The sequence below is a fragment of the Monodelphis domestica genome, chromosome 2, assembly GCF_027887165.1.
Source record: "Monodelphis domestica isolate mMonDom1 chromosome 2, mMonDom1.pri, whole genome shotgun sequence".
Classification (NCBI taxonomy): Eukaryota; Metazoa; Chordata; class Mammalia; order Didelphimorphia; family Didelphidae; genus Monodelphis; species Monodelphis domestica.
Window position 1 is genome coordinate 208,188,643 of NC_077228.1, and position 12,901 is coordinate 208,201,543.

The 12,901-nt window shown below is 35.1% G+C and overlaps 1 protein-coding gene across 2 annotated transcripts in view; it reads left to right on the forward strand.

The window, feature by feature from the left end:
• Nucleotides 1-12,901, forward strand: part of MRC2 (mannose receptor C type 2) — a 115,909-nt gene that overhangs the window by 20,638 nt on the left and 82,370 nt on the right. The gene's annotated exons all lie outside the window — the stretch shown is intronic.

A 12,901-nucleotide genomic window follows, 5' to 3' on the forward strand; every position in this document is an offset into this window, starting at 1 on the left:
TTCCTTCCTTCCTTCCTTCCTTCCTTCCTTCCTTCCTTCCTTCCTTCCTTCCTTCCTTCTTCCTTCCTTTCTTTCTTTCTTTCTTTCTTTCTTTCTTTCTTTCTTTCTTTCTTTCTTTCTTTCTTTCTTTCTTTCTTTCTTTCTTTCTTTCTTTCTTTCTTTCTTTCTTTCTTTCTTTCTTTCTTTCTTTCTTTCTTTCTTTCTTTCTTTCTTTCTTTCCCCTTATACATTTTGGTATTACAGACTATAGCATCATATTTAGTAAAATATTCAGTTCTGTTATTGTTTCCCAAATTGGATATTTATTAGTAATCAGAAACCATAATGACTGTCCTAGAAGTCCTTGTTTCTGTATTAGTGTTACTTCATAGTGCCCACAGCAGCAAGTCATCAGTTCAATCACTGTAGGACTGAAATAACTTCACAATCTTCTCACAGATTCCTGATCAGATCCCAAACTCCAGCAGCAAACCAATATGGATCCTAGGTTAGAAAGTAGAAAGACAGCTTGGAATTTTTGAAGGGACAAAACTGAGTTAGCAGGTTAAATGCATATGCCCTGATAAAGTAATAATGAATTATTAAACATATTTTAGATATATTAAATTCATATGTATCTGGTGACACAACAGAAAGTTCAAAGGGTTCTCCTTCTGCCTAGTCTAGCCCCCATCATACTGTGGACCTGTGGAGAGGCTTTGTGGTCACAGTTCTTCAAAGCCCTCAAAGGCAGAATTCTAGAATATTTTGTCCCCACAAACAGCTGAGTAGTTAGGTTTTGGGGGGCACATTTGACCAAGTATAGGCATCTCTTTCTTTTGTCTCACATCAGCATGTGGAGACAGGAGCCTGAAATGGACAAATTGGTGGAAGGAGATAGCAGGCTGGTCAGGACTGTGAAACATGTCTGCATACATTGGCAAAAATCCTAGTTTTTCATTTCATTCTATCTTGGGAGAGCTGGTGATGGTGATGGGAGTGGTTTTCCCAGTTGGGGTGAGGGGGGTGAAGTGAGGAGGAAAGCCTGAAAGAGGAGTGAAAGGGTGGGGTACGGGTGGAGGCTGAAGAGTTGGCTTTTGAATCATGGCCTTGTGGAAATAGCCAAATTTACCAAGTGGATTGCACAATGCTTCCCATCACAAATTTAAGGCTTTTGGGAGTTGAGCTAGAAGGGATCTTAGAACATGGAATTTTGGAACAGAGAATATTTGAGCTGGAAGAGATCTTAGAGGTCTTGCCCTCTCATTTTATAGGTGAAGAAACTGAGGCATATAGGTTAGTCACTAGTCTGTAGTCACACAAGTAGTAAGTAGTAGAACTGGAATTGAAACCTAGTTTTCCTGACTCCTAGTCTAACATACTGACATATTTTACTTCATGAATGATCTCGAAGTACTTTGTATATGTTTGAATAATGATATTCCACATTTCTCTAGGTGCTAAGGAGATTAGTATTATAATTTTGCTTTTGCCAATAATGACATCATTAACTTTATTAACATGGTGTCAGCTGGTCCATTGGTATGTAGATTTCGAACAGATACTTTGTATGGGCAATGAGTTGGGCTCATAACTAAATAGGAGGTGGTAATGGTGGGAAGCTTTATCTTTGGGAAATCACAAAATTCACCTGATTAGTGCAAATAATGACTCCTTTGAAGTGACAGTATATATTCAAATTTGTATCATTTGAAATTACAATTGTGTAAAATATGATAATGGGCTCGAAACCAATATAAATATGCAGTGCTACATCACTATTGTACAAAGTTGAACCTAGATAATAAGCCCAAGCTCCTCCAAGAAAATAGGGTCTTTTGAAACAAAATTATTCATTAAAGCTATATGCTTGTTAGTCATGGAATATCAGTCTCCAAGGAAATAGGTAGGAAAGTCACCCAAAGGGCAATGGAGATGCAAATGGTGGATGTAAGTAGAATGTAATATATTACCAACTCAGAACTGCTCAAGAGAGATGGCTTGAAGGATGTCCTTAGAAAAATGTATGTCCAGAAAAGAAATTGTAGGAGATCCTGAAAAAGGCCTCTGACTTATTGGCTGCACACTCAATGGACTTTTTATGGGAAGGTGTGGATAAGAGTCATGCAGGATGAGAAGATATGCATAGGTTGAGATCTCCAGTGTTAGAGAGAATGCCCTAATCGATGAGATCACAGTTCCATCAAAGTATTGAAATATTAGCTACAGTACTATCATCTGTATAGTGTTTTATAATTTTCAAAGCAAAGGTGATTCTATATTTGCAAAGACTCTGTCAGTGGAATCAAAGTTTTAGGAGGTTCCCCTCCTCCCTTTTTTTTTTTTTGTCCAGGCCTGTGATTTCATCAGTATAGAGGGCTGCATAGGCGGCAGAATGGGACCATCTTGCATTCTGTAGGCCATAAGAGGCCCGACTGATCCTCAATTAGCCAGTCACTAAGTGTTCTCTATATCCCATCAGTTGCTATCTTCTGATGGCCAAAGCCCTATAAATATGATGATCTTCAATTTGACCAATGATAGGTTATGTCCTATTATTTTCTCACATCATCTAGGAAACTCCTTAATTTGATCAGAGACTCCCTAAGTCTCTTTTTTAGCACCTTTATCAGGTTGTGTAGAAAAAAATGGCCAATTTGATTAGAAACTCTCCTTACCATCTTTCTATTAGGTATGACAAAAAATGCACTTATAAATATTTTTTATTAAAAAAAGGTGTCTACAAAATCTTAGGGTCATTTTAAGCTTAAGATGGCACTAAGACTTTTAGGACATTCTGTATACTAGCCTTTTCTTTTTATCTTTTATCTTTATCTTTTATCTTTTTTATCTGAGGGATAGCCCTAGAAGTGGGTACCTCCAGCTTAAAGAGTATGGACATTTTAATCACTCAATGAAATTCCAAACTGTTTTCCAGAAGAGTTGGATTAATTCATAGGTCTGCCAAGAGAGGGTAACTTCCTTTTCTTTCTACTGACTTCCCATCTTTTGTCATTTGAACAATTTGCTCAACTTCAAAGGTGTTTCAATGTGCATTTCTCTCATTTGTAGTTTGTAGTAATTTTTCATGTGGTTGTTATTAGTTTGCAAGCATTTATTTATTTATTTATTTATTCATTTATTTATTTATTTATTTTTAGCTCTTACCTTCTGTCTAAGTATCAGTTCTAAGACAGAAGAGCAACAAGGGTGAGGCAATAGTAGCTAAGTGACTCTTGTCCAGGATCACACATGTAGGAGGGGTCTGAGGCCAGATTTGAACCTAGGACTGCCAGTTTCTAAGCCTGAATCTCTATCGATTGATCCACTTAGCTGCTCTTATAATCTTTCCTTTGATAAACTGTTTTGTTATATCCTCTAACTACTTACTCACTAGAGATCCAATAAATTTCCATGAAAAGTTTGCTTAGAAATTGAATTCTCATCAGTTGAATTTTATTATCCCATTGAGTTACATTTTCACCCCAGCAAGTTGAGTCTACAGGTCTAATTGATCTTTAAGAAGTTAATAGCACCTTGACACTTTGAGATTTCTGTTCTTTATCTCATCCCAACACACACACACATTCTCTCAAGTTCTTAATGATCTGGAAAGACATAATGCATCAGAGTAACTCCCTCAGAAGACTCCTTTTGTCAACAAATCATAACCTAGTTTTCCTGGACTCTATTTTTTTTTCTTTCTGCTGAGATGTGTTGGAAATATATAGAAATGCTGGTGACTTAAGTGGGCTTATTTTGTACCTGCAACTTTGCTAAAATTGTTGATTATTTCCACTAGCTTTTTAGTTGAATCTCTAGGATTCTTTAAGTAGACCATCATATCATCTGCAAAGAGTGATAGCTTGGTCTCTTCATTGGCTATTTTAATACCTTCAGTTTTTTTTTCTTCTCTAATTGCTACTGCTAGTGTTTCTAGTACAATGTTAAATAATAGATGTGATATTGGGCATCCTTGTTTCCCTCCTGATCTTATTGGGAAGGCTTATAGTTTATCCCCATTGCAGATGATTTGCTGATGGTTTTAAATATATACTGTTTATTAATTTTAGTAAAGGCTCTTCTATTCCTATACTTTCTAGTGTTTTTAATAGGAATGAGTGTTGTATTTTGTCAAAGGCTTTTTCTGAATCTACTGAGATATTGAAATAATCATGTGATTTTTTTTTCCTTCTATCCCTCAAGCTTAGCATAGTGCTTGGTACATAGCAGAAGCTTAATAAGTGCTAGTGAAGTAATTTTCATCTATTTGGTTCAACAACAATGTAGGGATTAAATTTAGGGGTTTGACTAAAATATGAGAATTCTAAGTTAATATTGTAACCAATTAAAAAAATTATAGCTCAAGTCAAGTGTCTTTTAGTAGCTTTTATTTACAAAGAGGTGGAAGGAGTGAAAGTAGAGAAATGTAAGAAGAGAGTAGAGAAAATGTCTAGCTTTCACATTAATGTTACTCTGGTATCCCACTTAGCACTGGCAGGGCTTGTTAACCCTAAACTAGAAGATCTGGTGATGTCCTATACAAATGTTCTACCAATGCAGCCTCCTTCAGGAGAAGGATGCCTCTCCAGAACTAATCTTTCCAGAAGCCAGGAAGATGAAGTCCAAAGGAGAAGACCTAGGAGCAGTCCTTCAAGAAGCAGTCCAAGAGCTAAGGACCCAAGTCTAAGCTGAGATTCAAGTTCAAAGTCACCTCCAAGAGGCAAATCACCAGCCAAAGTTCCAAGCCGAAGATTCAAGCCAAAAATCTCTTGGACAGGAAGTTCAGGAATTTTTATAGTCCTTTTCCCATATCACTTCCTGTCCCTTCTTTCACTTCACAGGGCTAATCACAGCTTCTAAATTGCCTAGCACTGCCCAGGGGGGCAGTGTCTGAGGGATCTACCTCTCATTTTTTGAGGGTATAAACTCTTATCAAAGGATTCACAAGTTTCTGACTGATTGAGTTAAAAGAGAACTCTTCGAGTAAGTGACTTGTGAATCCCCTTACTTAGTGTTAAGTAGGGATGTTTAAGTTTTTAGTTGATTAATTCAAAATAAACAAAGAGAATAAAAAATCCTATTTCACAACAAGCATTTATTAAGCATCTACTTTGGGCCAAACACTGTGCCAGGCAATGAAGCTATAAAGACAAGAAAAACAGAACCTTTTCTCAAATTGTTTACATTTTATCAAAGGAAACAACAAATATGCTTAGAAATAGATATGAGTAGGAAGCACTTTTTGATTGTTGATTTTTGTTGGAGTTTGGGGGTTTGTTTTAATTTTCAATTTTTTGTTTTTACATAATATTTTTTTTCTAGATATATCCCTAACTCTTCCCCTTTTCAGACAGTGAGTGATGCTTTGTAACAGATAATAAAAAAGAGAAGGAAAAAAGCAAGTTCCTGAAACTAAACGACAAACTAGTCAAGTAGAATGTTGTCATCAATGTCAAAATACTCATCTAGGTCCCAGTCTCCTTAAAGAAAAAGAAAGTGTATTTTTCTCACCTCTTCTTCAGGGCTAAACTTGATTATTATGATAAATTACATAGTATTCAATTTAATTTTTTTCTTTTAATTTACATTGTAGTCATATATATTGTTTGCCTGACACTGCTTTTTGCCACTTTGTATCAGTTTATAAGTTTTTTGGGGTTTCTCTGAATTCTTCAAATTCATTGTTTTCTATAATACATAATATTCTATGACTACATTTACTACAGTTTGCTTATCTCTCCTCCAATTGATGAACATTTGCTTATTTCTCACTTCTTCCCTGTTTCCTATTTTTCTTAACTTCTATTAATGAGATTTCTGAACTGGTTTTCAGAATGGTTGGAACAATTCACAGCATAGTGTTAATGAATGTGATTTTCTACAGTCCCTCTAACACTGACTTTTCCCACCTTTGTCATCTTTGCCAGTTTTCTGGGTTTAAAATAAAATTTAAGAGTGATTTTGATTTGCATTTAAAAACATTTTGGTAGTTTGTAGCAGTCTTTTATATGGTTGTTTATGGTCAATACTTGTGTTGGCGAACCTATGGCACATGTGCTAGAGGGGCTGCTCCCTTTCCCCTTTCCACACACACCTTAGGATATTTCTCACATCACTCACCTCTCTACCCAGCAGCCCAATGGGAGCGCTTCCTCCATCTCCTGTAAGGCAGGGTAAGGCAGGAGGCTCACATGTGGTGCGAGGGATGCAGTTTGGGTACTCAGTCTCTAAAAGGTTTGCCATCACTGGTCTATACCTATTTAGAGAACTGATTATTTATATCCTTGGATTACTTTGGTTTTAGTTAACATTTAAAATTTTTTATTTATTATTATTAATTTGATAAGCATCAACAAATATGAATGTTTCCTCATGTAATGAACAGAAAAGAGAATTGTATATGATTCTATGAAATTTAAAGAAGCATATATTTAATTTGACATGGTAGTTTGAACACTGCTTGCCTGTATCCCCTTCTAAATGTCCTCCTCTCTTCTAGGTATTTTTAGATATTTTATTTTTTCCAATTACATGTAAAAACAATTTTTAATATTCATTTAAAAAATGTTGAGTTCCATATTCTTTCCTTGCCTTCATTTTTTCCTCTTCACTGAGATGGCAAATAATTTGATATAGGTTATATATTTGCAGTCATGCAAAAAATTTCCATATTAGTAATGTTGTGAAAGAAAATGCAGATTTTTAAAAAAGCATGAAAGAAATAAAGTAAAATATAGTACACTTTGATGTAGTCAGATTCCATTAGTTCTTTTTATGAAGGTGGGAAGCATTTTTCAACATTATTTTCTTAGATTTTTATATTGTTGTCTTGTAGGTATTTAATGAGATTTCAATAATACCCTTTTCTATTTTATTTATTTTTTGGTATTACACCATCACTTCTGCCCCTACTTCTTTCTATAAATGACTATGGAAATCCTCTGTTGTAACAAATTAAGTGTTATCAGGTAAGACAAATCTACATATTTGCCTTGAATTAGAATGCATGTTTCATTCACCTGTGAATTCATTCTCTGCCAAGAGAGTCTTAAGTTGTAATTGGTCATAACATTGATAACAATTCTCAAATCTTTCATAGTTGTTTTCCTTTACAAGGCTGTAGTCTTTTTCTCTCTCCTAGTTTTACTTGATTTACTCTGCAACAATTCATTCAAATTATCTCAAATTTCTTTGAATCTCTCCTTTCATTTTTCAGGTACAATAATATTTCATTCCATCCTTATAGCTAACATATAACATAATTTGTTTAGCCATTCTGTAATTAATAAGTGCCTATTTTGTCTTTAGGTAGTTACTGAAATTAAAAATGCTGCTGTAAATATATTTGTTCATATGGATCTTTTCTCTTCTCCTTTTTGCTCCTTGGGATAGAAGCCTAGCATTGCTATCCCTGTGCTAGAGTTTTTATATGAAGTTTAGTAGCTTTGGGAATATGGTTCCAAATTACTTTCCAGAATTGTTGGATTACTTTGAAGTTTTACTAACAGTGCTTGAGTGTGCCTGTCTTCCCATATTTCCTCCAGCAACTTTTTTTTTTTTGGTCATTTTCCCCCTCAATTCGATGGGTGTGAATTAGACCTTTAAAATTGTTTTAATTGACATTTCTCTTTTTAGTAATTTGGAGTATTTTTCTCATGTAGTTGTTAATAGCTTACCTTTCTTCTTTTGACAACTGCCTATTCATATATTGTGACCACTTATCTATTGGGAATAGTTCTAGTTCTTATATATTTGTATCAATTCCCTATACATCTTGGTTATTAGACCTTTATCAGAGAAATTTACAATGAAGATTTTTTTTCTGTTAAGTTTCCCTTCAATAATAGCTGCATTGCTTTTGTTTGTGCAAAAAGTTTCAATTTTATATATTCAAAATTGTCAATTCTATTTATTTTTTATACTCTCTTGTTTGGTCAAGAATTCTTCCAATATTCATAGATGTGAAAGATCTCATCTTGGTCTTCTCATTTGTTAATGATATAATCTTTAATATCTAGGTCATATATCTATATATAACTTATTGTGGTAATTGATAAGATATTAGCATAAACTTAATTTCTCTAAGACTACTTTCTATCTCTTTCAGTAGGCTTTTTTTTTAAATAGGTAGTCTTTTTCTTAGGAATGGAGTCCTTGGGCTTGTGGAACAGTATGACATTACTATTCCATTGCTTCTGGATCCTGTGTTCTCAATCTGATCCATTGATCAACTTTTCTATTTTTAGACAATATAAAAGTTTAATTAGTTGTTTTTTGGGGGGAATCTACTCTGAGGTTTAATACTGTAAGCCCCATTCCTTTCTTACTCTATTTTCTTTTCTTTCTTGAAAATTTTTACCTTTTCCTCCTCTTGCATTCTGACATTAAAATATTTTTATATGAATTTTCAGTTACCAATCATTTTCTCTCTCTTTCACCTCTTTCCTCCCCCCTCCCAATAGTAAGGGAGGGGGGAGAACTAATGTTTTATGATGGAAGCAGAATCAAGCAAAAAAAAATTTAAACATTAGCTAAATTAAAAAAATATGTTTCTTTTTCTACACATTAATCCAACACCTCTCTGTCATGACTTGGGCAACATTCTTCATCATTAGTTTTCTGGAATGATGATCATTCATTACACTGACTAGAGTTCTGAAGTCTTTCAGAATTGATTGTTTTTTTACAATGCTGTTCTCCTGTTTCTATTCACTTTAGTAGGTCTTGATTCAGTGAGAGTTCCTAGGTATTTCTGAAAATATCCATTTTATCATTTCTTACAGTACAATAGTATTCCATTACATAGATATTTCATAATTTGTTCAGCCATTTCCCACTATTGGTACCCCCTTAGTTTCCAGTCCTTTGCTGTTATTAAAAGAGCTGCTTTAAACATTTTTGTATATAAAGAACCTTTTCTTAAATTTTTGATCTTCTTGGAGTATAGACCTGGGTGGGAGTAGTATTACTGGGTCAACTGGGTTAACACTGGGTGTTATTCACAGTTTATTAACTTTGGGGGAATAATCCCATATTGTTTTTGTGACTAGCTGGACCACAGCTCCACTAAAATACTCTACTGTCCCTGTTTTCTCATCATCTTTCCAACATGGCATTTAAAAAATTGAGCTTTCTTAATCTTATGTATGTGAGGGGAAATCTAAGAGTTGCTTTAATTTATTCTCTAATTAGTGCTTTGGAGCATTTTTTCCATATGGTTATAGATAGCCTGGTTTTCTTCTTATAATTTTTTGTGATCAAAATTGTCCATTTGTGATCTTTTATATCCTTCATTTGGTCATGAACTCTTCCCTTATCAATAAGTCTGCATCCCAGAAATTTTGACTTTTTAATGATCATGTTCTTTTACATATTAATTGTTTCTATGATTTGTCCTCTGACCAAGTTATTATTTAGGATTTCTTTGTTAAGTCTCCATTTGGGTCTGTATCTTTTGTTTGTGGTCACTGAACCAATTTCTATTTTTCATCATATTATGGTCTATAAAAGGAAGTACTAAATATTTCTGCCTTTTTACATTTGTTTGCAAAATCTCTGTGCCCTAGTACCTAATCAATTTTTATAAAAATTCCATGTGGTGCTGAGAAATACATATATTTTTGCTGTCCTGTTTATGAAGGCACCATAAGTTTTTTAAATTGTAATTTTTCCAGCAATTTGTTCATTACATATTTTCCATTTTGTTCATCTTTCTGTTCGACTTATCCAAAATTGAGAGATATTAAAATCTGTTACTAATGTGTTACTTTCTGCTTTTTTTGTAGCTCTGATGTTTCCTTCATGAATCTGAATATTAGAGCATTTGTAGCATATAAAATTATTACTGATAGTGGTTTGCTGTCTACAATTCCTTTCAGCACAATATAGTTTCCTTGTTTATCTCTTTTAATTTATTTATTAAAAAAATTTAAACCCTATTTTTTTATCTTAGAATCAATACTGTGTATTGGTTCCAAGGCAGAAGAGTGGTAAGAGCTAAGCAATGGGGGTCAAGTGACTTGCCCAGGGTCACACAGCTAGGAAGTGTCCAAGGCCAGATTTGAACCTAGAACCTCCCATCTCTAGCCCTGGCTCTCAATCCACTGAGCAACCTAGCTGCCCCCTTTTATTTTTATTTTTAATGTATATTTTTGCTTTCTCAGATGATGTGCTTGCAACTCCTGTTTTTTTTGGATTCACTTGATACAGTAAATTTTTATATTCCCTCACTTTTATTTTGTATATGTATATGTTTTTTAAATGTGTTTCTTGTAAGTAATAGATTGTAGCATCTTATTTTCTTATTCAACCTGTCATTCTTTTAAGTTTTATTAGATGATTTAATGCATTTGTCTTTAAAGTTTTTAGTTAAGTTTATAACATAATATATATATAACATAAGTTATGATCCCCCTTCTGCAGTTAAAATAACATTACTATTAGCTTTGCTTTAATCTTTAAAAAAAAAAAAGATGATTCTTTTCCCATTGGCTCTCTTCCCTTCCCCTTGATCCCTTCCTTTTGTTTGTTATCCCTTTCATTCTTGGGTTTTGCTTGTTTGTTCCTTTTTCTCTACTCCTTTAATCTAGTTATATAATTCTTCTCCTCCCCTCCCCCCTGTAGTCAAGCACATTCTTTCTTCTCCTATTCTCTTTTCTCTCTTCCTGTTTTATTGGTTCTGTTTATTAATTTTAAAATTTCATTTAAAAAATCAAAGCTATATGTAGTCATGAAAAAACACTCTAAATCACATTTGATTAGTGAAATTAAAATCAAAGTAATTCAGAACTCTGAGATAATACTTCACACCTATCAGATTGACTAATATGATGGAAAAGAAAAATATGAATGTTGGAGGGGATGTGGGAAAATTTGGTCACTAATACACTGTTGGTGGAATTGTGAGCCAAACCAACCATTCTGGAGAACAATTTGTAACTATGCCCAAAAGTCAAATAAAACTGTGCATATACCAGCAATATTTTTCCTGATATGTTCCCTTTTCTAGAATTTGTAGGTTTCAGACCTATTTTTTGGGACTTGCACTGGCTTCCCTAGTAGGAATTGTCTCTTAGACTGTAGGGGTTTTTGTGAAGTTCTAGACTTAATTTTGTGGTTCTTTAGTCTGCTTTTGCTGCTGTGTTTATGGGAGAGAGTTGGGGCTCTCTGCAAGGCAGAAATGTAAAATGAGTTGACTTGCTCACAGTTTTCTCCAGGTGGTGTATCAGAGCAAAAATCTGGGGTGCTGGTCATGGTTACCTGACTTCTTGATAGCAAGATAATTTTTGTGTGTGGGAAAAGCAATTAAAATATATAGAATCACTGGACTCTGATTGACTAGCTGCTGGTCGTTCTGAAGGACTGACTTAGGGCTTGGTAAAAGCAGGAAAGGGTCAGGCATCCCCACGATTATTTCTAGTTCTTGGGAATGGGCTATCTAGTAAGGGAAAGGCAGCAGTAGGAAGCAAAGTAGCCCCCAAAATACCTCTGGATGAGGAGGGCAAGGCAGGAGCAGAAGATAGAGAGCTAGGAGGCAGCTGGGTAGTTCAGTGGATTGAGAGCCAAGCCTAGAGGTGGGAGGGCTTGGGTTCAAATGTGACCTCAGAAACTTCTCAGCTGGGTGACCCTGGGAAAAATCACTTAACCCCCATTGCCTAGTCCTTACCACTCTTCTGCCTTGGAGCCAACACATAGTATTGATTCTAAGGTGGAAGGTAAGGGTTTAAAAAAAGAATAAAAAGATGGAGAGCTCTGGGATTCTCTTTAGAGCTCTGCACTGTTTCTAAAATAACTCATGTATATTTGAAAATAATGAAGATGACTCCCGATACCTTGTCTTCCTCTCTGAGCTCTGTTTCTGTGTCTCCCCCTCCCCCCAAGACCACATTCTAGTTAGGAGTCAAGCTGTTCAAAGTTTGTTTTTCACAATTCTGTAGCTGAGGATTAACTTTCTTTTCAGAACAATGGATTCCAAGATTGGCATATAGTGGTATACTGATATGTGTATCAGCCAAAAGTAAGAGAAACATTAGGATGTGTAAAAGTAAATGGAGCAGCTAGGTAGCACAGCGCTGCTCTATTGAGCATCAGGTCTGGAGTCTTAGGTTCAAATCTGACCTCAGACACTTTCTAGCTATGTGACCTTGGATGAGTTACTTAACCCCAGTTTCCTAGCCCTTGCTTCTCTTCTGCCTTAGAATTATACTAAGACAATGTAAATGCTAAAAAAAAGTGAATGGACTTCAGGGAGGTCTAGAGAAAGGCAAGGGGAAGGGTTTCAAGGACAAATTTGACACTGGAACCAGGGCATGTGGTCCTGGGAAATTGAGGAGGAGGAGAGGAATTAGGAATGAGATTATGTAACTCTGCTACTCAAGCAAGATAAGATAATGACCTCTATGTGACTGCTGGCACAGAGAACAGTTTAGGGAGAGAGTTATTCTTGTCCAAATAAGATAGAGTCCCATCTCTTGGCAAAACGTTTGTTAGGAGCCCAAGGAAGAGACAATCAATGGCCTTGGGTAGCTTATAAAACCAGTTCTTCAAGGTTTGCAAGTTTGTGATTAACAATAGATTTCTTTTCCTTCAACATAAAGCAAGTCAAACAGGTCCTCCTTGTTTTTACATAAAGGAAAGCATTTTTTGAGTATTAAGTTAGATAAGGCTCAATGTATAGAATATGTTGTTGTTCAGTCATTTTTCAGTCATGTCTGACTCTTCATGACTCCATTTGGAATTTTCTTGGCAGAGACACTGGAGTGGTTTAATGTTTCCATCTTCAGCTCATTTGATAGATAAGGAAACAGAGGTGGACAGGGTTAAGTGATTTGTGCTGGGTCACAGAGCTAGTAAATGTCTGAGGCAAGATATGAACTCAGGAAGGGTTTATTATCTTTCTTCCTAACTGTGCTCTTCCCTA